We start from the raw sequence: 27,434 nt of genomic DNA, 5'->3' as shown, positions 1-27,434 counted from the left end.
CAGAGATCTATTGGGATGAGTTTCTTGATACTGATATAGCAGTTGAAGGATACAGTTTGTTCAAAAGTGATAGAAAGTGTCGCAATAGGTTAAAATATTCATATTATTCAGAAATCAATGTGAAGGCCCTTTGGCACCATTGCAAAGATAAATTGGGTTAAAATTAGCAAAGGAAAAATAAAAACAATATTGGTATTGGCCTATAGTCACCTGTGTAATGAAGGAGAAAAGGTGAATTCTGTTTTCTAGTAGCACGTATCAGATATTTCAAAAAGACATGAAATAGTAGTGATGGCAAAATGTAATTAACCCAACATCTATTGGGAAAAAAACTCTACCAGGCAAGGACATTGGCATTCTCAACTCATCTTTCTGACAATTTTCTCCTTCAAGGAGTAGCAGAATGCACAGATATTCTTAATATGCGACAAATAAGAAAGACTGAGTTAATAAACTGGAAGAGTAAGAACATTGGGGGAAAGTGTCCATGTAGTGATGAAGTTCAAGAAAAGTAGAGTGCAATTAAATGTCTTGGATTTGAAGGAAGCAGAGCAATCATTAGGATTCTTTTGCAGCAAAAAATAAAGATCAAGCTAAATGGATGGATAAAATAGGGTATGAAAAGAAAAAGAAAAAATCAAACAACAAAGAAAAAATTAGAAGTCACAGAATAAGCATCTGATGCATCATAGTGACAATATAAAACCACATCATACACGTATGAAGTGGAAAACAAAACATCACCAAGGAAAGGAACACTGAAATAGACTGAAATCCAGTATGAGCTGAGGCTGGCAAAGGATACAAATAACAACAACTATGTTGCTGGGGCCAAAATAAAGAAAGAGAAACAAATCACTAGACCAGCTGCTCAGTGAAGATGGCAAAGCAACATATAGCAAAGAAAAACATGACCATCTAACTGCCTCACTTTTCTCTGAGAAGAAGGTATGTATTCCCTCCGGCCAATGAAGAAGAGCAGTATGAAGAAACAAATTGAGTTTTGATGCCAACAGAGAGGCAACAAAAGTCTACATTGTCAAGGCCCGATATATTTCATTCTAGGGTATTAAAGGAACTTGATCATGATCTATCATGAAAGTTTCTAGAGAATGAGTAAAATAACAAGTGCCTATCTTCAACACAAATGGAAAGAACCTGAGAATACAGACTTAGCAGACAAACATCGATATATAGGAAGATTCTATAGTAAATCATAAAGCCACAAAGTAGTATTGTGGAAACATATTTTGATAACATGGATTTATCAAGAACAGATCTTGCTATATCAACTTTATCTTCTCATTTTCTGTTAATAACCCCTATTGCATTGTGGTGACTGCAAAGAATAATATGTCTTGTCTATAGCAAAGGATTACTAAAGAATCTTGGCATTCTGATTAGCAGTAGACAAGTGGAGATAATACATATTTAATACCACCATAGAATTGCTTGGTAACACTAGCATCTTAGGAGACAGAAAGAAAGGACAAAGCAGTCTTGGTATGCCAAAAAAAAAAAAGGCTGAAAAACCCACAATACAATGTTCTTCATTCTATAACCTAAAAACAATAGGCACGGAACTGGGAAATTGGACATGACAATAATATTTGTGAAAAATTGGAACAGTACTTCACCAATGGAATATGATTTCATTAGTGTGAAGTGACTCCAAAAAAGGCAGATGCAATGTTAGAATGTGTCAAAAGAAGTATAGATTCAAAATTCTCACTTTATTCAATGCTGTGTCACAAGTATGTCATCTATTTCTGAACACTCTACTTTAGGAAGTATTCAGGCAAAGTTGAAAAGGTATGGAGAATGTCATCAAGACTAAGAAACATAAAAGAAAGTTAGTTCTGTTACTATAATATACAGATCATGAAATAATGTATTTAGTTAAAGGTGGACTTTATGACTGAATATTATTATTTTTTTCAACAGCAAGATCAGGTTGAGAATAGAATTGATCATCCAGAGAGATAGTGGTTTCCCCTTAACTAAAAGCATCAATAGAGATTGGATAGCCAATCACAGAACATAGCACAGGGCTACTAGTGGACCCTTCCAACTCTGATGCTATGATGGTTGCAGTGTCCCAGGGTCATTTGACCATCTTTTGCGACCTTCTGACAAGCAAAGTCAATGGGGAAGCCAGATTCACTTAACAATCATGTCACTAATTTAACAACTGCACTGATTCACTTAACAAATGTGTCAAGAAAAGTTATAAAATGGGACAAAGTTCACTTAACAAATTTCCCACATAGCAACATAAAACCTGGGCTCAATTGTGGTCTTAAGTCATATGTTAAAAAGTAAACTATATATAAAAATAGTATGATATTGATCACACTTTGGAAATTTTAAGGGGCCATCAGAGCTTTGGATCTGGTCAAATGAAATAGAAGGAGGGATGTCTGGCAAGGGGGAGATGAATTTTGAGTTTTTTTGACCAACCCCTATAGATGACCTTAAGAGAGCACAACCTCTCTCCTTTTTTTTTTTTTCCCAAATAAAGTTCCAAACAATTTAAGGAATGCATAATATTGCTACAGGAAGTAACTACAATAAATGAGACTACAATATCACAAATACTTGAGATTATATTAACTTTATTAAGATTTTATGTGAAAAATATATTACAGAAGTACACTGTAAAATGCAAATCTGTGTATGCTCAGATAACAATAAAACTCATTGTATTCACTTTAGAGATATAACATGAGCCCAAAGGCAAGTTCCTTGAGTTGCCCATCACCTCATAAGAGTACTCACACCTGTACTAGATGGGAGCTATGCATTAAAAGACACTTTCAGTGTCTGCAAGTTCATGCGACTTTGAGAGGCCAACCTGAAAAAAGTTACTGATTTTAATTAATGTAGATAGCTAAGTAATTGCCTTGTGCAATTTATTTATTGTGTTTCAAAACATTCACAATCCTATTGCACTTTAAGTCACAAGTTCAGAAGTATATAGTTCTGAAACCTCCTGCCTTTGTAAACCTTGCACCAACTATATACCACGAGATCATTTCTTATCTTAAAAGCTTTCTCTTCTTTAAGCTTCATCTCACAGCAAATCTTCTCCCTCCCCTTACGTGGGATTTAACTACGCAGACTTAATCAGCGCTATAAACTGCATGCATGGCCTTTCACGTTTATAGACTGTGCTGAGGCTCTTAAGGAGAGACTGACCTGCCCTCTTCACTTTGCGAGATTCCGGCTCCAGCGATAGGAATGAAATCCCAGATATTGCTACGCGCTTGCTTTACAAACAAATTGCCACGAAAGAAAAGAAGCACGTTTCACGGAAGGCTGTGAACATGGGGAGAAATGTACGGGAAGAAATGTACGGGAAGACTTCTTTTGCCCGCATTGATTTTCCTTTGCAAAGCATGAACCAGTGGGCGCTGCGAGAAGGTTTGTTTGTTTGTTTTTTCTTTTTAAAGAAAATGACTTTTGACATTCCTTTCCTCAAGATGAGCCCTTCAATTCCGATTACCCCGCCGTTGTTGGGAAGTTTCCTTTGAAGTTCACCTGGCCATCGCGTTTCCTAACTGTCCGCTGGGTGGCAGCAGAGTCCCACCGCAGAAGTTCCTTTCTCTTAACAGCAAGTGTTAATGCAATTGACCAATCAGTGCTAAGATGATGGGAGGTAATTGGGTAATTGTATTTTACTGATCACAAGCGTGGGGGGGAGAAGTGTGTGTGTGGGGGGGAGACGGTTTGAGAAAGACTCGTCGTGTGAATGTGTGAACCTGGCGGGGAAAGGGAAAGACCACTGGAAAGTGTGTTGTATAGGTAAAAATATCAGCCCGGGGCAGCAGGTGTATTTCGTGCGACTGCAGAAAGGAAGCGCGAAGAAAGCCGGCGTTGCCCTCCGCGGCAGCTGCTGGGTGGGAAGCGGATTCTTTATTTACTTGTCCCCTCTCCTCACCCCAGCGGGCGGAGGAGTTCAAACCGGAGCTGACGGCCGCGAAGAAAAGCGGTTGCAGCTGCGCGGAGGGCTGAGCGTTTCTGGAGAGCGAAAGCTTGGCGGTGTCAAAGAAGCCCCGCGGCGGCCGATTTGCCTCGGAATGAGCCCCTGAGGAGGGAAAGGGACTGACCTGGGGAGGAGGAGGAAGAGGGGAGCCGGAGGGGGACGGTGCCTTAACTTGTAGGTCGGAAGGGTCGCCAAGCGGATTTGGAGCTGCTGGGGGGAAACAGTTGAAGAGAAGTGCCTGCCCCTCACCGGCTGCCTCGCCACCTCCCACTTTAGCTTCTTCTGAGTATTTCAAATAATACATTTTCCTCTCCGGCTCCCCCCTTTTTTTTTTTCCTCCTCGCGGCCCTCCAGCAGGCTGGCAAGCAAAAATGGAGAGGAAGACGAAATGAAGAGGAGGGGAAATCCCCGGCTGGCAAAAATCACGGCGAGCCGGACGAATCGCGCCTCCCCGGGGAGATCGGCGGGTTCCGACAGGGGAGTTTTGAATGCCGGGGGTGATCTGGATGAGGAAGAAAGGAGGAAAATGAAGCCAGGGGAGCGCGGGAAGAGGTGGGTGAAAGCCGCCCACTTCAGGTGGTTCGAAAAATGACGGATTGGTTTTTGACAGCTGGTGGGAACCTTGTTTGCTCGCTCACTCCCTGGATCTCCTCCTCTCCCTCTTCCCCGCGCTCGCTCTCTCCCCCCCCCCCCCTTGCCAAGCTCTCGACTGCCGCCGCCACTGTTCGCCTCAGCGTCCCCTTCCCGTTTGATGTGAGGCTCTGAAAAACGCAGAGGAGTTGGAAAGCGAAGGGATATAGTAACGTGGAGAGTTGGGCTTGCTGGCTTCCTGGCTGAAATAAAAAATCCGATTGCGCACTGGGTTGTGATTGGAAATCTAATCAGATCCTTGAATCGGCGGATAGGAAGGAGGGGGTGGTGGTGGCGGCGAGGGTGACAAGAGAAACCCTAAAGTTGGTTGGGGAGAAATAATGTAAAGAGGCTGCGCGCCCGGCTGGTGAGAAGAGGGAATCTGAGTGCCGAGATCATGGGAACCCCCGATCTGTGGTGGAAGCACATGGATCGGAGAATCGAGCGGGCGGCAAAGAAAAAAGGACGCGAAGGATTTTCCTTGGCTCCCGCTGGATCTTAGCAGACCGACCCAAAAGAAGAGCAATCGCCTTCAACGGACGGGCCGTGGAGTCGTTGCGGAGGCTGAGGAGACAGAGAGGCGGGGGGAGCGGAGGGGGAAACCAAATCGGCAAAATCTTTCCTTCGGGGATTCAAAGGAGTGTAAGTATTGGAGAGAGGAGAGGCAAAGGATGCAACACCTCACCAGAAGATCCGAGCAGGAATGAAAAGTTTCTCAACGGAGAAAGACTCTTTTCGTCGAACTGATTGTTTTCGGTTTGGGTTTTCCCTTCCTCGTCCCCCCCACCCACCCCGAAGCCTGTCCTGTCCGTTTGTGCCCTGATGAAGAAAGAAGTTGATACATGCAGGGACATTTGAAAACAGCCACATCCTAAGAGCGACGGCCAGGGTGGGGGAGCGAAGAAGCCAGGAAAGAGAAGTATCATGTAAAGGAAGCTAGAAAGGAGGGGGAAAAAAACCCCAACAACCAGCAGGCTTGGAGCTCTTTTGAACCGAACTAGATGGAAAATTGCAGATGGATATTTAATTTTCTACCCTTTTTTCCTCCCATCAAATTGGATCTGTTGCCGAGATGATGTAGTTTTGCCCTTGATGGTGGTGGTGCCTGGTTTTTTTTTTTTAATTTTTTTTCCAAACAACCCCCCTCCCCTCTTTTCTTCTTCTTCGGAATTTCATTCTGGATATCCTTTTTGCTCCTGGGTGATTTTCAAATACAGTGAGTGTCACATTATTATTATGTTTTTCTTGGTCGTTATGCCTGGCCTTTTTTAAAAAAAGGTGATGGAGCTTAGGAGTGATTTATGTATTTGAAGGCTAGGAGAGACCAAAGGGGAACCAAAAATGGTACCTAACAGGGACTGTGGGGAGGGAGGTACTTGGATGAGGGTAAGGTGAGGAAGGGAATCAACCTTTGGGTAACCCTTGCAGATACTTGGTTGTCTAGCCATCCTTTCTATTCATTCTTTAGTAAAGAAAAGCAATGCCTGTCGTGCTTCTGCAGTATCTGGCAATGTAATGCTTGAGTTACCAACTGGCCCAAGGCTGCCAAATTCATCACCATTGCATAACAGTCTTCTCCAACCCCAAAGTAAGGTGGATGACAGTTCCCATCATCTATAGGATACATGGCCATCTCTGTTGTCTCAGGTTAGGAAGTAATAGGAGTTGAAGTCCGGTATATCTGGAAGGCACTAGGTCTGGATCAGAAGGTCAGCTGAAAAAAATTTGATACGAGGAGAGTCAAATAGGGGAAGAAATGGAGATGATGGCATTTTCACCATCTGAAGAAGTCGTAAGTGAAGGTGTAGTAATAAAGCATAATTATCAGGCAAACTGGGGAAAGATGATTTCGAGATGGTGGCACAAGTGATGCGCTTGGCAATCTGCATCCAAAGAAAAGTGAAGGAGACCTTTCCTCAAATGTTTCCTAGAGTATTCATTCTACTATGATTTGATGGTAAATCCTCTCCAGAAGCATGTCTGCGGCCGCGTGGGTCCTCATAAATGACACTCACTTGAATTTTGTGGGTATATCATATTGTTTTGATATTTATCTTTCTATGTTGCACTGGATGCAGTGGTCTTAATGCTTGGGTTTAAAATAAAAGAGTAACATTGATCCTATGCATGTTCACTAAGGAAATAGGATTGCACATTATGTTCTGTACTCTTGTATACCTGGGAGGGACTCTGGATCTCTTTGTACAACCTATTTATCCAGGTTGGCTTGGAGCATCATATATCCAATTAATCCAATTTTCTGGATCCATGCAACACAGCCATCCAATAACGAGGGGTTGAGTTAGCACAGCAGACTAGATTCAAATAATGCAGTGGTTGGACAAAACTAGCCTTTAATTGAAGCCATTCATAAGTTGGAAAAATGAATCTGAAAAGTTTTTACTTTCCATTAAGAAAGTTGATTGTTGGTCATTTTGTTTTATTAATTACTCTTTCCCAAAAGGAGAGCACTTCATAGTTGTAAAAAAATGTATAGACACAGAAGAGGACAAGATATTTTAAAGGGTATTGCGGTAACTAATCAGTTTCCATTAGATTGTCTTCTTCTGAACGATGCTGTTTACCATTTAAATGTATGTTTCCTTCTCACATGTGGCTCTTCTCATCTTGCATCCAGGGGCTGATAATCAAAATGTCTACACACATACCAATGTACTTAATCAAATTGGGAAGATCTGCTTTTTCTGAAAAAGTAATATATTCACAGGTAACAACTGGAAATGTCTTTCTAACTATTCTCTCTCCAAGATTTTTCCACTTGTAATCTTATAAGAGTTTGAGCACTTTATCAGTGTTTCCCCATTATGTTATTTAGAAAAGACTTCTGAACATATTTGATAACCTGTCAATCCCACAACATCAATATTTTTGAATGTTAGTTTCATTAAGCTATGAAGGAAAAATTAAACCATCTGTTTACTAAAGTTATGCTATATGAGGTTGTGTCATGCCTTCTAAGTATTAGATACATAAAATATAGTGAACTTTGAGCCATCTTCTCAGAGACACACATGCAGGGATTCCTAAACCTGCAAAGCTTTCATAGCGAAGTATCTAGTTTTTAAAAATCCCTTTATTTCATAACTCTTAAATAAATCAGTGAAAATAAATGGATGATTACAGTTTCTTTTCTGAACACATGCCATTATTTTGGGGGATCTGTTAAAATAAATCTTGCTTGTCCCCCACTGACTCCATACATTTTGTCCAAGTTAGGGACAATCCTTGCATCAACAGCAATAGAACATGGACATTGTGCTTGTGTTGGGCAAGTCCTGAAAATAAGATGGAGAAGGAAAAAGCATGTTTTTAAAGGGGAAAAAATAATAAAGCAATCCTCTTGCCACTGAATTACTCTACTATGATTTGATAAATCAGAATTCATTGGCAAAGCCATCTTGCTATTTGACAGGAAAATAGTGCCACCATTGTTTGATCCTGGGCCAGTTCTATTGCAAAGCTACATGTCCATTGAATGGGGAGGAGGGTTGGTGGGGGAGGGAGGAAATCTTGATGAAATAAGAGTCAATCTCACTGTTGTGTGGAGTGGTGATAGTAGATGTGGACTTTCAGAGATGCTAAACTTGCTTGGCATGAGAGCTAAAAACAACAACCATGTGGACGTGGTTCAGATTGGAATTCAACATTCTCTTGTTGTAATAGGAGAGATTTTGTCATTCAGACGTGCACACCGGTGCTGTTTATAGGTAATACCAGTAGCATTGAAAATATCTTCAAGAATCTTTGGGGTTTTGAATGTGTGGTGTTGTTTCCATTGTGGTGGGGAAAGGCATTTCATCTGGTTAACTGTTTTCATCGCTTGTGTCAGAATATAAGTGCAACATTCATCAGCATCTCATAATTAGCCAAGATGCCTTCCATATTTTTTTTCAGGATAAAAGGGTAAGCAATTCTGTAATTACTATCAGACAGCTAGGAAGTGACAGCCAGGAGTTTCAGAATAGAGAACAATTTTGGGTATAAAATGCACGAATTGCTAGTGAAAGGAAAGAAGCATGGGGCCGTTGAAGGTTTGTTTCATTTAACATGTTTGGCTTTAAAACGACTGCAAATTAGCTAATTGAAAAAAAATATTTTCAATAGTCAGGAAGGTTCATGATTCAAAATACTTCTTGAAGAGAAAACAGTTTCACAATGTTAAGATATACGAATCCCTACAGAGTCAAATGCAGCCTTTAAAAGAATCATGTTAGAACAGCAGAGACTATGCCTTGCAAACTTTCTATTCCTCTCCTTTTCTTTCTCCCACCCCATCTCTCTTTTCTATGTTGTTAGCTAATATTTAAATATCTATGTTTTGATACCTTATGGTATTGGAAGAAATTGTGATTACATTGATAAGTTCTGATGAAGCAAAGGCTGGCCTCCTAGTTTAATGCTGTAAGAAATGACAGTAGTAGCAGAATATGTACATAAATGCTGCTATGAATGTAGATTATTAGGCTGTGGTTATTATTAGGATGTCAAGCAAAATGATTTTCATCAGAGCATCCTTTCTTCCTATTTCAAATATGAAGTGAGTTACAGAAAGTTATGAAAAAGTTCTCAATAACCTCTCTCTTAACCAAATATGGCTAGGAAGGATTAATGTGTCTATAATGTTCTCTTAGTTATTGAAAGTTTTGTACAATTAGTAAAGCTACTAAACAGTAGAAAATTTTTGTATGATAATTTTAGAGAATACTTTTTGTCACAAGAGATATTGAGTATCTTATTCCATAAAATACCTGATTTACTTATTTACCTTATTTCTGTCACTGCCCAACTCACAAACAAGTGACTCAGGATGGTGTTCAACAAGACTAAAATAATAAATCTAAAATTATTATCATTAAATTATTTAAAATCATTAAAAAAAACTATAAAACAGCTAAAACAAAGAATAATAAAGGGATTATAATAATAATGGAGCCATTAATTGATAGTGTTGCTTATTTTCTAGCCATAGGAATCCTTATACTGCAAAGTTTGTACAAACCATGATTTATAGCAATAGATGCTTTCATGTGGACAGCTTCTGTTTAATCAGGATTTTATTTCATTTGGCAAGAGACTGAGGGAAGTCATGATAAACTATGATATAAACAGTATTCCCAAAGAAATGCAAGCATATGTAACTATTGACTTTTCTTGATGAGTCAAAGATTTGCAAAACAGTCTTTAAAATAAATTAACGACAAGAGCTTCATGTTTGGGATTTCACAAGAATTGTAATTCTTCATTAGAACAGAAAGATTTGGCTTCTTATTGGAACATTTCTAAGCTGTTTGTTCAACTCTTTAGCAATGATGTCCGTGTGTTGGCTTTAACTATTTTTTTGATAACTATGAAGTGGCAAATAGAGTATGTAAGACACTACTTATATTGATTAAATCAGAGAGGAAGAATATTATTATAGGTAAAAGAAAATAACATATTTTGATTTAAGTACATGTATGAACACCACAAACTAAGCCAGATAGAGGTCATTTATATCTGGTATCCAAGGAAGCAATTATAGAAATGTGCATCATTTTCTATGCATGGCTTAAATGTTGCTATAGTGATATTTCAGAATGCAAGTTGTATGATTCTTCCTGCCCTTGATCTAGATAGCCTTATTCTACTTCTCCTTGTTCTTTTTTTAATATGGTTCACAACAATAGCAATGTCTATATAATTTGATTACAAGAGATTCAAGAGACAGCAAAACATTTCTTGTTTATTTCATATACAGACCTAAGTCTCCAATATCCTGCAAACTTAAATGAGGGAAATTATATTTCTAAGGCAAGTGGGGCAGATGACATTTCTTAAGGTTAAAAAATTAAATATATTACAATATTTAGAATAGTGGTATATGAATATTTCCAAGCAGATCAAATACATATTGCATATCTGTATGTGTGTTATGTATGTATACACTTTTGAGAGCAAGCAACAGAATGTCATTTTTAATGTGTGCCACAGTGCCCACAGAAAAACAAATGACAATAAAGATTATTTATACAATTGTAGCTAAACAATCAGAAATAACAATAAGTCTACTTGACTAAAACTTCATCTCTGATACCTCTTTGGAATAATGGTTTCCATTATGGTTAAACTAAAATGCCACTCAGAATCATAAACAGATTCCTTATAATTAATAATTGCTTAAAAGTTCCTTAATCTGTGATTCTGCAAGCCAAGGGAACTCTCTGTCATATGGGAAAGTTATTTACATTTTAAAATTAAGTACAAGAGGCAGTAAATGACTGCGGATTTTATAAAACATACCTAGTTTTTTAAGAGTCTGTTATCTAGCTTCAATCTGTAATATATAATTATAGATTTTTTTAAAAAAATATGGAGATCTAGAGCCATGGTCATAAATATTGAACTAATAAATCCTTCAATATTTTTTCCTAGAATAGCAGGATTTATGCACTTTTAGGAAATGGGAAATTTTACTTTCCAAAGCTTAAGCAAGATATGTAAGGTTCAGGGGTGTCAAACTTGCATCATCACGGCGGCATCATGTGATATATCAGGACTTTTCCCCCTTTTGCTAAACTGGGCATGGGCGTGGCCAGCGTGTGAGGCACCTGGCCTGCAGGCCACAAATTTGACAGCCCTGTTCTAGTTAGTATTACACATAAAAATAGTTCTGGATTATCTCATGGATCATTATCTCTGTTTTCCAGAAAAGTGAATCAGAAATGTTCATTTTAAACAGTTCATTAGAAATAGGAGCAACCTCTCTGACAGGAACTTCTCATCTGGGCAAAATAGCTTGCCTGCATTCAACCATATTGAGCCTTGGAGCTGCTTCACGTATTATGCAGTCAGTAGGGTTTTCACTTTAGATGAGATGCAATGACTCATAAATTCCCTTGTCATGTCAATGAGTGACTCTTGAGCAAAGTGACATCAGGTGGTCTATGAAAGTCAGTTTGCCTCTTGCATGCTAGATTGGAAACATTAATATACCATTGACCTGGATGCAATCTGCTACAGTGATAATCTTAGCAAAGAGGCTGCCAAATCATACAAAAACATAATTAAAAGAATTCTCTTGATACTTATTTATTTAGATCTCAGTCTTTGTAATGAGGCATGACTTTTTAATAGAAGTTCAAAATTCTCCTGTTTCACTGAGGTACTTCAGTAGTGTACACAAATAATTTCAGCTAATTCATGGTTTGTTCCTTTATTTTTTATTGCAGCTTGATCATCTTTTTCTAGATGTGATGGGGAAATAAGGGCATTTTCCTCCTACTAGGCTTTTGTGTGTATATATTTGTGTGCAGTATGCATGTATATACAGGTACACAATAGGAATTAGATATTGTATGTTCATAAAAGATTTTGAAAGGGGCTGTGTAATACAAAGCTTGTGTTGTATATACATAGATATTCCAAACATCATCTGGAATCAGTGACATGCTATGGAAACCCAATGGTTAGTAATCAGAGTGATTGCTATGAAATTTGTAACTATAAAAATCATTTAATTGTTTAAATAAATTGCAGTGATGGAATAATCATACTTTCAGCACTTGTGATAAATGTGGTCTGGAGTCTTAGTAAAAAAACACAGCTGAAATTAACAAGATTATTTTTTATAGATAGCTGTTATCTATAAAAGATGCTATTTTGTAGATAGCTATGACCATAGAAGATCTATGGTCTGTCTTACCCAGATTCTTATTGAATGTGGACTGAATAGATTTAGAGTAAAGAATTAAAAACTAAGTACAAATATTCTCATATTGTATATTGTTTTGGTTTTTGCACTGCTTATGAGACAATGTCCATTTGACAATGTTACATCTTTTCAAAAATATCTGGCTTTTGTATTTTTTTTCAGCTTGGTATTAACTAAAGAAGCACTAGGCTACAACTTGGTTTGTTAGTAGAAAAACTAAAAATAAATAAAGATTGCCTTGCCTAATGCTGCAGATTCAGTTCAATGCATATTGCATCTGCTGCAATGTTTTAAAGCATCCAGAGCTTTTCTTAGGATCCCAAAACTTAAAGTTCTGCAGATTGAATGTGGGTCTGGAAGTTCCTTTTTGTCAGTCAAATCTGTGGTGCTTTAATGCTTAATCCAAGTTGCTTTGGGAGGCAGAGGGACGATTGTACATGGAGCTATATTTTCAACTTGTATTCCTTTTTTAAGTTATCAAGAGATTCAAGTGTGTGGAAGTCAAATAGCCAATTTCCCTTCTGTTCTTTTGAGCATCCCAGATGAAACAAAATGTACATCCTGTGCAGAGGGAATCATTTAATTAGCTGTGCAATCAAGATTTTTTTTAATGAATTGCAAAGAACAGTAGAAATAAAATGGCCGGGCATGCAAAACAAACAAAGATTTCATTCCATGAAATTGTCTCAAATGTTGAAGAAATATATTGAATTCAATGTCATGTTGTCATAGGCCTCTTCCTCAAGAATTTTGCAAAGAATTGTATGCTTGATCTGACACTATCCTGTGAGTTGGATTTTCTCCAACAAGATAGTCTTAGATTACAGTTTAGGGTTCCCCTGTTGCTATTGGTCAAACGACTACTGGATAAAGCTGTGTGAGACAACAAATACATATTGATGTTTTATTAGTCATTCCAGTAACTTAAGAATAATAGACCTGAATCTGAATTTAGCAAGAAATGTTGTATCCTTGTATATTGCCTACGTCCAATAGAGCAGGATACCCATAACAAAAATTTTAATTGTCATGTAGGTAACTATTAATAACATTTCTTTTGATTTAAACTATTTACATACTTAGAATAGAATAGCTTGACTCCCTCTTCTTTGTGGCAACCCCTGAGATATTGGAATACTGCTATCATGTCACCCCAGTCCTTCTTTTCATCAAACTAGACATACTCAGTTCCAGCAACCATTTTTATATAAACCTAACTCTAACCCTAACCCTGGTCCTTCTCTTCACCAGACTAGCCATGCTTAGTTCCTGTAACCATTATTCATATATTTTAGTCTCCGGCCCTCTAATCATCTTAGTTGCTCTTCTCTTCACTCTTTCTAAAGTCTCAACATCTTTTTTACATTGTGGGGGCCAAACTTGATGCAGTATTCCAAGTGTGGCATTCCCAAGGCATTATAAAGTGGTATTAATACTTCACGTGATCTTGATTCTATTCTTCTCTTTATCTAGCCTATAACTGTTGGCTTTTGTGGCAGCTAAACACACTGCTGGCTCATGTTTAAATGATTGTTCACTAGAAGTCCAAGATCACTCTCACATTACTACTGTTGAGCAAGGTACCTGTGCATTTTTTTCCTAAGCTAAATGTAGAACCTTACTTTTTTCACTATTGAATTTCATTTTGTTAGATAGCACCCAATGTTCAAGTCTGTCAAGATCCTTCTGTATCTTAAGCCTATCTTCTGGAGTGTTTGTATTCCTGCTAGCTTTGTGTTGTATATATATTTTGATTCCTTCTCTTGTAATTCTGAGGAATTACCTTTAACATTTTCCAAAATTGTGGATGTTCCTCATGTCTCTTTTGTTATTTAATCTTTGTGACTGATATTAAGTCAGTACTGACTGTCCTCTTTTTAAGCTGAAGGTTCCTTCCATGTTCTGCATTCTGCTGAATGTCCAGTTTTCTATTGTAATTATTTCACACAAATTTACAAATGGAAGAAATGAATGTAAAATAAAATTACCAGGGATGTGCTATCTAATGCAAAAATAAAAGTATCCAATAATCAGAAGCTTACATATGTATGTATGCATATATGTATGTATATGTATATATATGCATATGTTTGAGCTATTCAGGAGGGAGGCCTCAATATGAATGAATCTTTACATCTGCAGACCTAGGAAGACACAATTGTGCAGCATTTACTTATTTTAGTGGGTTCCCTTTAAATATTTATTATTTTACCGGTTTACCTTGGGGAAGTCTCTGTTTCTCAGTTGAATGTATTTCATAGAGTTTTTGAGAAGATAAAAAGAGGTGACTTGTTCTTTTGGGTAAGGACAGAATAAAATTATATGCAATAAATAGGCTGAAATCTGTTATAGTTTTAAGTAAAGCACAAGGAAATAGTGGTTTATAAAATTCACTTTTAGGATCTTAAAATAAGCATTTTAGAGTGTGCACAAATATATGTTCCCTTAGGTAATTACATTTCCAGATATAAACTGTATGCAGAAAGAATAGAATAATTAGTATAACAACTTCATAAACCTGCAGTTGTTTCTATTTTTTAGCACAGTGGGTGACATTTCCAAGTTTCTGGCTTTAGAAACTTAAGTCTATTCTTAACCTGTAACATATATTTTATATACACAAAATTTTCTAAGATACTTACATCTATAATAATAGGATGGTTAGCACCTCTCAGCCACACATTTTATTTATTTGAATTTTGTATTTCTAAACCACCCTTTTCCCTCAGATAAATTTAACATGTACATTAATAATTATATATTTTGCTAATTGCCACCATGTGTTTGTTAAACTATTCTTTCTAAAACATGTACACCCAAGTAGGTTCTTTAAATATTTCTGAAGAATACAGTGGAAAAAATAAATGTTCATAGATATTACTTTGCTTATACTTTTCTATACATAAGGGATATGTTTTAGAACTTATGTGTGCATTGTTCCCTGTGGTTAATTGGAATATATGTTATAAAGTAACGTAACGTAACGTAACGTAACGTAACGTAACGTAACGTAACGTAACGTAACGTAACATAACATAACATAACATAACATAACATAACATAACATAACATAACATAACGTAACGTAACATAACATAACATAACATAACATAACATAACATAACATAACATAACATAACAATATATAGTCCCTAACTAGGTCTTTTAGATCCTCCAATAATACTCATCACCACTGTAACTGACTTCACCCATCTTACTCCACTTTGTCTTCTTCTCATTCCTTTCATTATTCCCAGAATTAGAACCTTCTTTAGAGAGCTAGGTCTTTGCATAATGTATCCAAAGTAGAAGAATTTGAGCCTAATCATTTGTCCACAGTGTCCACAGAAGCTGTCAACCCTTGAAATGACTTCGGCCATACTTACTTTCATTTCATTTCTCAGTTTCCACTCTTGGGAGGACAGGGGGGAAGTCAGAAGGTTTTGGAATGTGGTGCCTTAACCTGCTAGACCAAACATTGATCAGACTCAGCACGAGAGCTAAGGTCATGGCAACGAACATCTTCTGAGACTGAGGGGAAAGCAGCTACTGGACTGATTGGTTAACATGACCTAAGACACCTGAAGGGGTGGGAAATTTGTATTCTGTTAACTACAGGAATTACTTAGAGCTAACTTCAACCTTTCTACATGTCGATGTGATGTACTCAATAAATGGTCTTGTGAGCCTGACTGAAGCTTCAGAATCCTGATTTGATTGGGTTCATTACTCAGAACTATGACAGAAGGCTTGTCTAATATTAGCATTCAAGAGGACAGTATTCTTCCCATCTTGCTCCTTCAAAACCCAACTTTTGCTTTCATACAATGCATAGGGAATACTTTGCACAATTCTAATCTTTGTAGGTGTAGACCTATCACAGAATTTGAGTGGCTTTTCCAAGACTTTCAAGGTTATTTTACCAGATGCTAGTCAGGGGCATATTTTTTTAATGCTTGTTCCTTTATTGTTGATGGTTGTCGATGATGATCCTGTTGACGATGCTAAAAGGCAGAATCTAGACACCTCTTTGATATCTTCTCTCTCAATTTTAAGGGTGGTGGTTCTACTTGTTGTAGAACTGTTAATGAGTTTGGTCTTCTTTGTGTTTACTCCCATTTCACTGTGCTCCTTGACTTTTATTACTACTGTCTGCAAATTTTTGCATTTTCATGGTAAGAAGACCATGACATATTTTGCTTTTGCTTTAGGCTCACCTCAATCTTTCTTGTGGTTGGAAAATCTCAGTTGTTATTAACATTAACAGGGAAAGACAAAACTACAAAATATTCTTCAAGGTTCTTTTTTTTCTATACAGCAATTTGTCTAAAGAGTGTATACACTACCAGTTCCCTGGGATTGAGAATATTCAATTATAGTAAGTGAAAATAAAAATATAGAGACAATTTACCATGTCACTTGCTTTTTTTCTCACTCCACAACTATTAGTGTATTTTTATGAAGACAGCTATAGTTTCCAAACAGGAATCTTTCAACAAGAATATCCATCATTAAAAGAGAATCTGAAACCACACCCAGTACCTGCTGTATTTTATTGTTTATTTTCTTTAAAGCAGTAAATTGTTATTGCTTATTTTTATTGTTACACAATGTCCTCCACTCCAGTCCAGTCTTTGGAAGATTGGGTCAAATTATTTCACTTTCAAAAACTTGAAAAATGGTGTTATGTTTATCATAAGTTTTTTGATATGTTGGAATGCATATAATGGTGTGAGTGTCCTTGTTGAAGCTAAGTAAATTTAGTTCAGTCTTGTGCCTGTATGAGCAATCTCATGAGTTCACCAGTAAAAGGGGAGATTTAATGCAATAATATTTTAATAGCTGGACTTTAGGCTACCATTTCCAAAGCCACAAATGCAGTTAGAAAATGTAGCTAACTGTGTATGAACATATAGCTATGATCCTTGGGAAAAAAAACAATCCCTTTATAGCTGTTATTTTCCTAAGGAACAGAATTGTTTATTTTTAATTTTACATTTAGAAAAGGTATTCAGTCACACATTCAGCATTTCATCTAATTTATTTCTTAATCTTGAAAGTATATGTGACATTAAAAATATCACCAGAGGAAATGAGTTGGTATTTGAGAACATGAAAAAAATGAGTTTTACCAATATTCACTGCAAGGGAATTATCACCTAGCAAGCGGTTGTTCTTAGAAGTAAGGAAAATGCTAAATGAGTAATTAAAGCAAAACCACAGTTCATTTTGTCAGATCTCCTTAGTCACCTATGGACAAAACCCATCACTTATTTATGAACAACTATCAACACTATCAAATAAGAGCTGACAACTCCCAATTTGTTCAGTTAAGAGAAGCAAAAAAAAAAAAAAAGGCAATAAATTTATCTGGCTCAGAGAAAGAATTCTATAGTGTTGAGCTTATCTGAAGACTTTATTTTGTTTTCAGTAAAATCATATGCAAAAGGAAATATCATGCCAGATTTGTGATTTATAGTTTAAGTAAAGAACTCCTGAAATATAATATGAATTTAAGTGTACACAATAAACATTATGTAAACTCTACAATTCTTTGTACTTGACTACTTCTACTTTTTTGAAGTCTTAACTAATGCTTCATAATTTATTTGTAAATTGTATTTAGCTTTCATGAAAATATGAACTCTTAACATTCCCCCTTTTACCTTAATTTTTCAACTTTGTTTTTTCCCCCAGATTCTATTATAATAAGAGTCGAACACATTTCAAAAATAGTCCTGGTGATTAATCTTAGTTCAACATTTCATACTCATGATTCCTGTGTTGCTATTGGACAACAGTAAACACAGCATGTGCAAAATGAAACAGTTACAAAAAGCATAGTGACTCTTACAGTTATGACTGACTGAAAAAGACTGCTGTGGTATATATGGCTTATTCACAGATGAGCTATGTGTGTGAGAGACTTCTGAGTTGTAATGAGATCTTGAATTATTTAGTATGATTTATAAGAGTAAATCTGTAGTTTGGCATGCTAATTTTGATTTCAGATTGGGTAGATTAGCCCACCCTAGTTATTTTTTTAAAAAAAAGTTATGTGTTCCTACTGATCTTGTATATCAGTTCTATTAGGCTTGCAAACTTCAATACATTCTGCTGTATAGCAATATTTGTGGTATCCCAATATTATGGTTAAAAAATGGAAGCAGACATCATTATTAACATTGTTGCTATTGTGACTGCTATTTTCTGATTCCATTCTTTAAAAGCCTCCGTTAATATTTTCATTGTTAGAGCATTTTGCATCATTTTACAGGTCTCTATATCTTTTCTGTACCTAAAATCCTTAGTCCTGTCTAGTGTCCATTTTCAAAACTGCTTATTTTTGTTATCTCCTGTAAAAGTCAAACAGGATCTATTTCACATATATTGACCCAAAAAGTTAGTGCTTCCAATTCTGGTAAACACTTGCCATTGCTACAGTATATAGTGATCTGAGTGGGAATAAAACCTGGTATAAATTTTAGTTACCATTGATAAAAAACATGTGATATATTTTACATTTGTCACTACCATCGGAGGACATGAAATAAAATTAACAATAGATGAATGTGATATACTGTACACTCACATAGAGAGACGGAGAGAGAAAGAGACTATATTTCAATCACCTTTTGTTAATTTTATTTCATGTGTTCTGGTAGTGGCGTCTCTCTCTCACTCTGTGTGTGTGTGTGTGTGTGTTCAGTGAGTATAAGGCATCATATTGGGGGGGATAGAATTAGTAGAGTTAGAACACCTTATAGACATGATCACCCTCGAATTTCATTCTCAGTCAATTCTCAGTCAATTCCAACTATGGCCAATGACAAACCAACTACTTTAATGTGAAGTTTAATTTTTTTGTATGTTTATTGCTACTCCTCTTAAGTACTACATGGAGGGGTATATATAAACTGATGCAGTGCAGCAATACCTAGCATATTAATATGGTATGGGGAATTACCTGTTTTTTCTGGAATCCTTGAGGAAACAGAGATTGCAATTCATATTCATGTATGTGTAACTCTCTCTCTCTCTCTCTCTCTCTCTTATTTAACATATAATTAATATAATTCACAAAAGTTTGGTCTGTTTCATCCTACTAGTCTAAAGGTCAATTGATAGGGGCAGTGTCTTCCATTACAACTTTAAAATTTTATTCAGAAACTATCAAGAATGGGATTTTCAATAGTCCATGTCTCAACCTCTCTGAATTTTTTGAACAATATGCTCAAATGCATGTATAAAGAGTCTTGATACATCCTTATGTACAGTCACTTATGTACAGTCCCTTTAAAGAGGCTTTTTAAAACAGCATTTTATCAATATACATTGAGGAAAAATGCATGAATGAACAATGCAAGCATGATGTGTTCAATGCTGTGTAGAAAATTTAAACACTGAAAAAAATCTCAATGCTTTAGTTTTGGCCTGTGCTATTTAAGTCAATAATTTTCTTCAGATAGGTAGCCATTTTATATTTCATGTATATTTATGTATAAATATATGCACACATACAGAAATATATTGGTATAGATAGAGACGTGCAGAGCAGGTGTGGCCAGACATATAGACTATTTGAAAAATACCTTAAAATCACTATGAGGAAACAAAATTGAAACAGAGTGGAGGGAAGTCTATGTGTAGAAATATATTCCTAATATTAAAGAAAAAACAATGTAGTTGCATTCTACATGGCAAATCAACTTAGAATGTAAGTTTGTTGGGTCAGCATTCTATCAGGAGGAGATATCAAGAAAAAATAGTATCTACAATTTAGCAATATCCTTTTCATGTTGTCATTACTTAAAGCAAATGTTTTTTTTTGTGTTTTAAATTTTTGTTTCAGTGTCTGTTCTTTTAAAAACAGTAGAACTGTCCTGAATTCCTTTTAGTCCATGTGTTCTGTGTCATCTTCCATCTGTGAGGTTTCAAAGTTTACTATCTTGTCCTACACTGCCTGTATGTTTGTATACCTAGCACTAGGGATTTTCAATTCTACATTTATTAATGTAATAATAATGTAATAATGGATAATTCATTTATTCACAATGATATCTTTTACACACTTTAATATTTCTTAGAAACATACTATATAGAACTCAGCATTATGTTGAAGTCTGGATGTGCCCTTTATACATTATACTGTATTAATACTGCATGTTGACTAAGGAAAAATGCTTTATAGATCAGAGATGGTTTGCTTTTAACCTTCATGTCATAGGCAAAGTTGCCCAAGGTCTTGTTTGTGGACCTCAGAGCCTCTAAATTCTATTTTTTTGAAATGCTTGGAGTATAATATTAAATTTAATCAATGTAATTCATTTTTATGTAGCCTCAATTCCATTGCATTTACTTTTTGTTCTAGCACTGCCAATTCCTTTTGCCTTTGTCCTTTCTTTTAGCATGCCATCCTAAAGCTAAATAGAGTCTTGTTTGGAAGGAAGGAAGGAAGGGAGGGAAGGGAGGGAAGGGAGGGGAGGAAGAAGGAAGGAAGGAAGGAAGGAAGGAAGGAAGGAAGGAAGGAAGGAAGGAAGGAGGAAGGAAGGAAGGGAAGGACTGTAAAAAAGGAAGGACTAGAAAAGAAAGCTTAATATAAAATTGTTTAACAAATTTAAAATCAATAATTGCAATGTGAAAAAATATGGAGAAAACTGAATAAACATTACACTTGAAGCAAACAATAATTAATATATAATATCTGTAATAGAGTATATAGTAACAAGGAAGAGAGAGGGTCTTGTCTTAAAAGACCCTTCCCCTCATGCAGGCTTCCCACTCAGGCTTGGCTATCGATCAAAATCTACACCTTTCCTTTTTTGGAAAGTTTGCAAGAAGATTCTTTTTGAATACACAAATAGAACCTTTGGTGTCATGGGAAATCTGTTGAAGCACACTTCCCAACCAGTTCACATTCAAATAAACCCATGTAGAAGTTTCTTGTCAGCCTTTCAAATTGGCACAGCTAGTTCAGGAACATTAGGTATAGGGCTGGTGTGTGCCTCCCCCATCTTTTCTTTTATCTAGCATTACCCTATTCAAAATCAATATTTAAATGTGGGTGTAGTTTGTTTCTTTTTAATCATCATCATTGCCACTGGTAGCACGTATTGCTCATTGGCTTAACTACTTGCATGAATAAATCAAAGTCTATCTCTGAGTGGTTTTATGCACTGCAGAATTCTATTGAGTGCTATTTTACACACTGAAAAAGTTAATCTGAAGAACTATATTAACTATTTATGTTTTGTCCCCTATCGAGAAATCAGATGATGTAATTACTTACTGATATGGATTTCTGGATTTCTCAAGAAGCAACACTTTTTTTCCCAACAAGCATTCCAAATACTTCAGAACACCTTGGCCTGTATGCTTTTATCCAAAATATGGCATCTGAGGAGTTTTATAAAATTAAACTATACATTTTATTAAAATAAATTATCAGAACCTCCTTATATAGTATGTTTCCATTGTCAACTATAATCCCATTCTATATTTTCCATGTTTTTCAATTATGGAATAAACAGAATGAACAGAATTTCAAGTTACAGAAGTTAACAGGATGGAAACAGTACATAAAATCATAACTTGCATTTTATGGCTTTGAAAATTGTTTCTCGGCTACTTCTTCCCCTTAGCTCATGATTAACTGAGGAGCTTTAATTGAACATATTAGCAATTTTTAAATGAGGCAATGTGTTGTTATATTAGGAATAGAGCTGATCCAGACTTTCTTTTATTTTCACTGACTATGTAGAGATGCTTTTGAAAGTGTCTTTACTTGCAAGAGTCTTGTAATGCAATGGCAGAAAAGAAAAATTATGAAAACTTGCAAATCTGCAGAATAAATGTGCCATGGAATCAGCACAATCATTAAAATACCAGCTTCAGGGGAGAAAAAGAAAGCAAAATAATTAGAGTAGTAGATGCAGAAGAGGTTGCAGAGGTACAGGATGGGACCAGTAACCTTAGCAAGGTAATGTTCTTCCATTCTGTAGAGGAACGGTTAAAATGTAGGAATTTCATTAGAACAACCTGTGCACTAGGATATTTTTTGAACAGTACTGAAGATTAAAAACTTGATGTTTTACTATCTTTTTGCATGGCTCATCAGCCATCACAAAAGTTCTAAAGTACAAAATTAACCCCTGGCATGATTCTAATTGTTTTTGTTATTGTTCATTGTTTATATTTATTTAGCTCCTACTACGAATGATTCAACAAATAGCATATCCGTGCTGGCAGACTGCTCTCTTTCCAGAATAGGTCACCAACGATTTTTGAAAGAGTAGATGAGATCATGTTTAATGAACTCCTGTCATAAACCTCTATATTTTTTCACTCCACGTTGATTGTAGTATTATCCAGTTTATATCAGTTCACAACCCATTCTTTGGTTGGCCATCTTTACTGTAGTTTCTGCTAAGCCAGCAGTTCTCAAACGTTTTGGTTTCAAGACCATTTACATTATTAAAACTGACTGAGGACCTCAAAGAGCTTTGGTTTATGTGGGTAGTAGTCATCATTTTTACTCTAATAGAAATAAACCTGAGAAATTTTTAAATATTTATGTATTTAATTTTGAAGATCCCCAAAAAGGGTCTTGGGGACCTTCAGGGTATCCAGACCATACCTTGAGAATTGCTATTCTCTGCAAGAAATTCCTAGCAGATTATTATTTACAGAAGGCACTTTTAAATTTCAAGAAAGGTAATGAAAAGCATCTACATATGATGGGTAGAAATAACAAAAATGTTCTAAAAATGAAATCTGCTGATGAGAAAGAAATAAACATTCTTTTAAAGGTCATTGTCAAAGTATAAAATGAAGGTCTTCATATATTCTAGAAACAGCAACTTGAACTTTAGAAGAAATACATTTAAGAGTATACTTCATTCCACAGTTTTTCACTGGGTTCAGTTCAAAACAACTATAAAATATATCAGTTCAGTTTCCTATTTGCATATTGATTAAAATTGAGCAGTCTTGTGCACGTCTATTCTGAGCTCAGGCTAGAACCTTTTCCTATGAAAATAAATATGTGTGTGTGTATGCCTGTACATTTCTGCCTGTGTGTGTGTGTGTGTGTGTGTAGACCAATAATTTTGCAAATCACCTTATCTCTGCTGAGGCTCAAGAGATCCTGTAACTACCCATAAATTGTTGTTGAGTTCTTTCTTTTAAGACAGCCCATGGGTCCAGTTGTTTTACAACAGTGCAGAAGTTGATAATTTTTGTATAACATCAAAGAGTGATACAAGTGAGAACAACAATCCAAATAATAAATAAATAAATTTACAAAAACAAAATTGCCCAATTGTACTTATTTTCTAGTCCCTCAGGGAAGTAATAAAAAGATCTCTGATACCTTAAAATGTTCATAAATAATAAAAAGGCCCTTTGTCACTTAATCCATTTTTCATAAAACATAGAAGAGCAGAGTTGAAAGGGATCTTGGAGGTCATCTAATCCAATCCTGTGCTCAAGCATGAGATCCTATACCATTTCAGGCAAATGGCTTTCCAGTCTTTTTTTGAAAGTTTCCAGTGTTGGAGCACCCACAACTTCTTAAGGCAAGTCATTCTATTGATTGATTAATCTCACCATTTTCCATAGCTCTGGCCTGTAAGGAAAATCCTTGTAGATGCTACCAATTGGTTTGCCTGTACAGAGTTTACATGCTGCATTTACTATTGTAATAAGAGTGCTGAAAATGCCAACCAATGAAAAAAGCCTGATATATTTTTAATTCTTTATCCCCTATTATTTCCATTTTCAGCTTACCACCTATTTTATTTTACATTATACATTATTGTCATAATTAACTTTCTCAAGACCAATATATAGTAAACAATCAACAATGAGGATGAATTGATCTTGATCTTGAACTAATGAATTGAAATATGAAATGGAAACATTTAAAGATTAGTGGAATAGATTATGACTTGATGTGATGTTAAACAAAAAGTTGAAAATGTAATTATGACTATGCATAAATGTTGTAATCTGGAACCACGTTGCTCATGGGAAGAGATACATAAAAGAATAAAAATAAAAAAAACTTTATTAAAAAAAGAAAAGAAAAAAAGCCTGATATATGCTTATGATGATACCTAAGTGCCCTAAGTGAAGAGTCTAAAATAAGTAAGTACTATAGCTCAGGAGTCCTCAACATCTGGGCTGTGGCCCACAGTGGGTTGTGAGCTGTTTGCAACCAGGCCAAGGAAATGGAGGGTGAACGCACACATGCTTGTGCATTGCCCCTTGCATGAACAGCAGCGCATGCACATATGTTCCATTTGACTGAGCAGCAGGCAAGGGTGGACACCACTCACACAAATGGAGCTGCCATGTGTACTTGCAGGCCACTTGTGTGCAGCCATCCCCTCCCCCCGCCAGTCGGCAAAGCCGGAACATTTGGGGAACTCTGCTGTACTTGATTCCTGATGTCAATGGACTAGAACAAAAGTGCATGCTTGAAACATTTCTAACATGGCAATTGCTGGCTAGCTATAGATAAACACAATAAACTGGACTCCTCATTACTATAAAGCTGTCACTAAAATATAGGAAAGGTTTTAGTTCCATGCTGAATTACTTAGACTCATCCCAAATCATACTACGATATGAATAATGATCCAATTTTCCTCTGCAGCAAAGAATTTTGATGAGGCAAGCAGTAGGGCAAACACTGAAATCAGAATATCTCCATCCCTGAGAAATAATTCATTCCTAATAAGCATATATTCAGCCTTAAGCATGAGGACTTTTCAGAAAGAAATTGGGGAGGTGGTACTATTCTACAATACAGATTCATGTCCTAGAGCACAGGTGAAAACCAAAGGGTTAAAGTGATATTATTGCATGATATACATGCTACATGACGATGATGAACAATTTAAGGTATCAGTGATCTTTTTATTACTTCCCTGAGAGGCTAGAAAATAAGTAATATTGGGCAATTTGGCTTTTGTAAATTGAATGAGGCTTGACAGTACCTTTTCCATAGATCCTTTAAACTTCAAAGCTTATATTTGGGGATTGAGTTCCAGGTTCAATAATTATATTTAAAATAGTTATTTTGAAATAAGATTAGAAATGTATGTTATTTTTTCTAAGATAAATATAATCATAAAACTTTCTGAGAAAATTGATTCAAAATATACACTAGAGATGGTGCTAATTTTTCTTGAAGTATAACAGACTGATAGATATGCTGAGAAGAAAAGATCTGGATGTGGAAATGAATCTAGAATCAGATCAACTTACATAATGAACCATTATCAAAAACCTTATATTTTAAAATATTTTGATAGAATTAAGCTGTGCCTTTGAAATATTTTGAAAGTCTGATATTTGTTTCTTTTATAGAGGAATGGTTACATATTGACCAAAGGTAGAAGGAAGTCCTACTTTAAATAAAATGCCCTTTTTCAATATGCTGTGAGGTCCACACTTCAGTTAACAACCAAGCAATGAGGTGTAGGAATCACTCAACTGATTTATTTCATTTGAGAGTGGAGTTCAACTATCTGTAACTGTCACCTCATGGTACTAGACTATGTTGCACATTTTGTGATTATCTGTAATCTACCTAATATATTGTGAGATTTTTGTATTTTTAATCTGACCTGTAAATTACATGTCCAAAGAATCAACCACTATCGCTGAATGATGACAGTAAAACTAATATGGAGAAAGTTAGATGAGAATTTTCTTCAACCATTTTCTTTTTTGCCAGGTATAAAGAACTTTGCTTGTGGCAACAATTTAAATATTCACCGAGATTTTGACAGTGGTCTGCCTCGCACCCTCCAGCTTTTTCACTTCCTGAATATTTGGACAATATATATTTGATATTCTTAGCTTAATTAGTTTACTAATTTAAATTCATCATGACTGAACTGAATGAGTGCGTGCAAGCTATGACTAGTTTGTGTGCAAACTAATCAAAAACATGCTTGTGTTCAGTGGTATTTAAAAGACAAGGAAGTGGGTAAAAAGAGAGAGGAAGATCAAGAGAAATAGCAAAATAAAGATTCTCCTTTCTAGCTTTAAGTTGTGATTAGGTTTCCATTTCCCTATATGAGAGAGAACATCACCTCTAGTACTCTGAATATATCCTCAAAGTAAATGGCATATTGTTCTATTTCTTTCCAGTTGCCAGAAACAGCATCTGAATGAGAAATCAGAAAGATAATGTAGAGTTAGAGTCTATGAGGCCACAAGGAAAAGTTGGTTTCATTCTTGGCTGTACAGAGTGTTAGGATTATGACTTCCTAGAAGGGTAAGGAAAGAAGAGGAGAAGAATGCTACTACCAACAAGCCAAGGATGACAAGTAGATGTATTGATGAAGAACAATGAATAACTCGACAGAAGTGTTGAGTTGAAATGTGAAGGTTCCAATCTCTTCCACATCAACTCTGTGAACTGTTAATCAGTTCTGTTGTTGCCTCACAACAGTTGAAACCTTTAGGCACCAGGAGTAAGTCAAATCTCTAACAAACATTTCATGTGTTCTTCACAAGTTGTTAACCTCATCATCTTATGAGGCATCAATTTGAAAATATGAAAATCTTAAGAAGATGCAGTGTAAGGCAATGCTGTACCTTTATTTCCTCACAATTTTCCCTCATTCAATTTGGTAGGAACATCAAGTGAAAGGAGAGTAAAATATTCATTGATGCAAAATATAGATGCCTTTAGCAAAATAGCAGGATACTCTTATTAACTGGTGCAAATCAGAAATGATGCCAGTAGGTGGAAACTGAATTACCCATCGACTTAAGAAATATTAATTCCATATTAAATTTTTAGGTATGTATGTACCAAAAGAAATCCAATTCAGTAACCTTTCATATAAGTAAAATGTAGAGCAGGGGTCCCCAACCCCCAGGCTGTGGCTTGGTACCACACAAGCAGAGGGCTTGCACAGCTCCATTTGCATAAGCAGCAGGCACTCGCTCGGGAAGCTCCATTTGTGCGAGCGGCATGTACAAACACCCCTCTACTTTTCTGGTCTTGCTGGTCCACAAAGTTGGAGACCCCTGATATATAGAGAGATTTCTTCAGATATCCATAGATAGGAGTCATTAAACCTTAAA

General features: G+C 36.1%; 1 protein-coding gene across 7 annotated transcripts in view; it reads left to right on the top strand.

The window, feature by feature from the left end:
- The window catches only part of LRRC4C (leucine rich repeat containing 4C), a 341,443-nt gene that overhangs the window by 202,892 nt on the left and 111,117 nt on the right, over nt 1-27,434 (top strand). For 2 of the 7 annotated variants that reach the window (XM_087951256.1, XM_087951254.1), the window contains exon 1: nt 3,365-3,423. The exons of 1 other annotated variant lie outside the window; for it this stretch is intronic. The gene's annotated coding sequence lies outside the window, so the exon portion shown is untranslated. 4 more of the 7 variants (XM_087951258.1, XM_087951255.1, XM_087951257.1 and 1 more) reach the window with 2 other exon arrangements.

Source organism: Notechis scutatus, chromosome 1 (assembly GCF_049901735.1).
Source record: "Notechis scutatus isolate UNSWTSFEM ecotype Mainland chromosome 1, rNotScu1.2, whole genome shotgun sequence".
Lineage (NCBI taxonomy): Eukaryota > Metazoa > Chordata > Lepidosauria > Squamata > Elapidae > Notechis > Notechis scutatus.
This window is presented reverse-complemented; position numbering and strand designations above follow the sequence as displayed.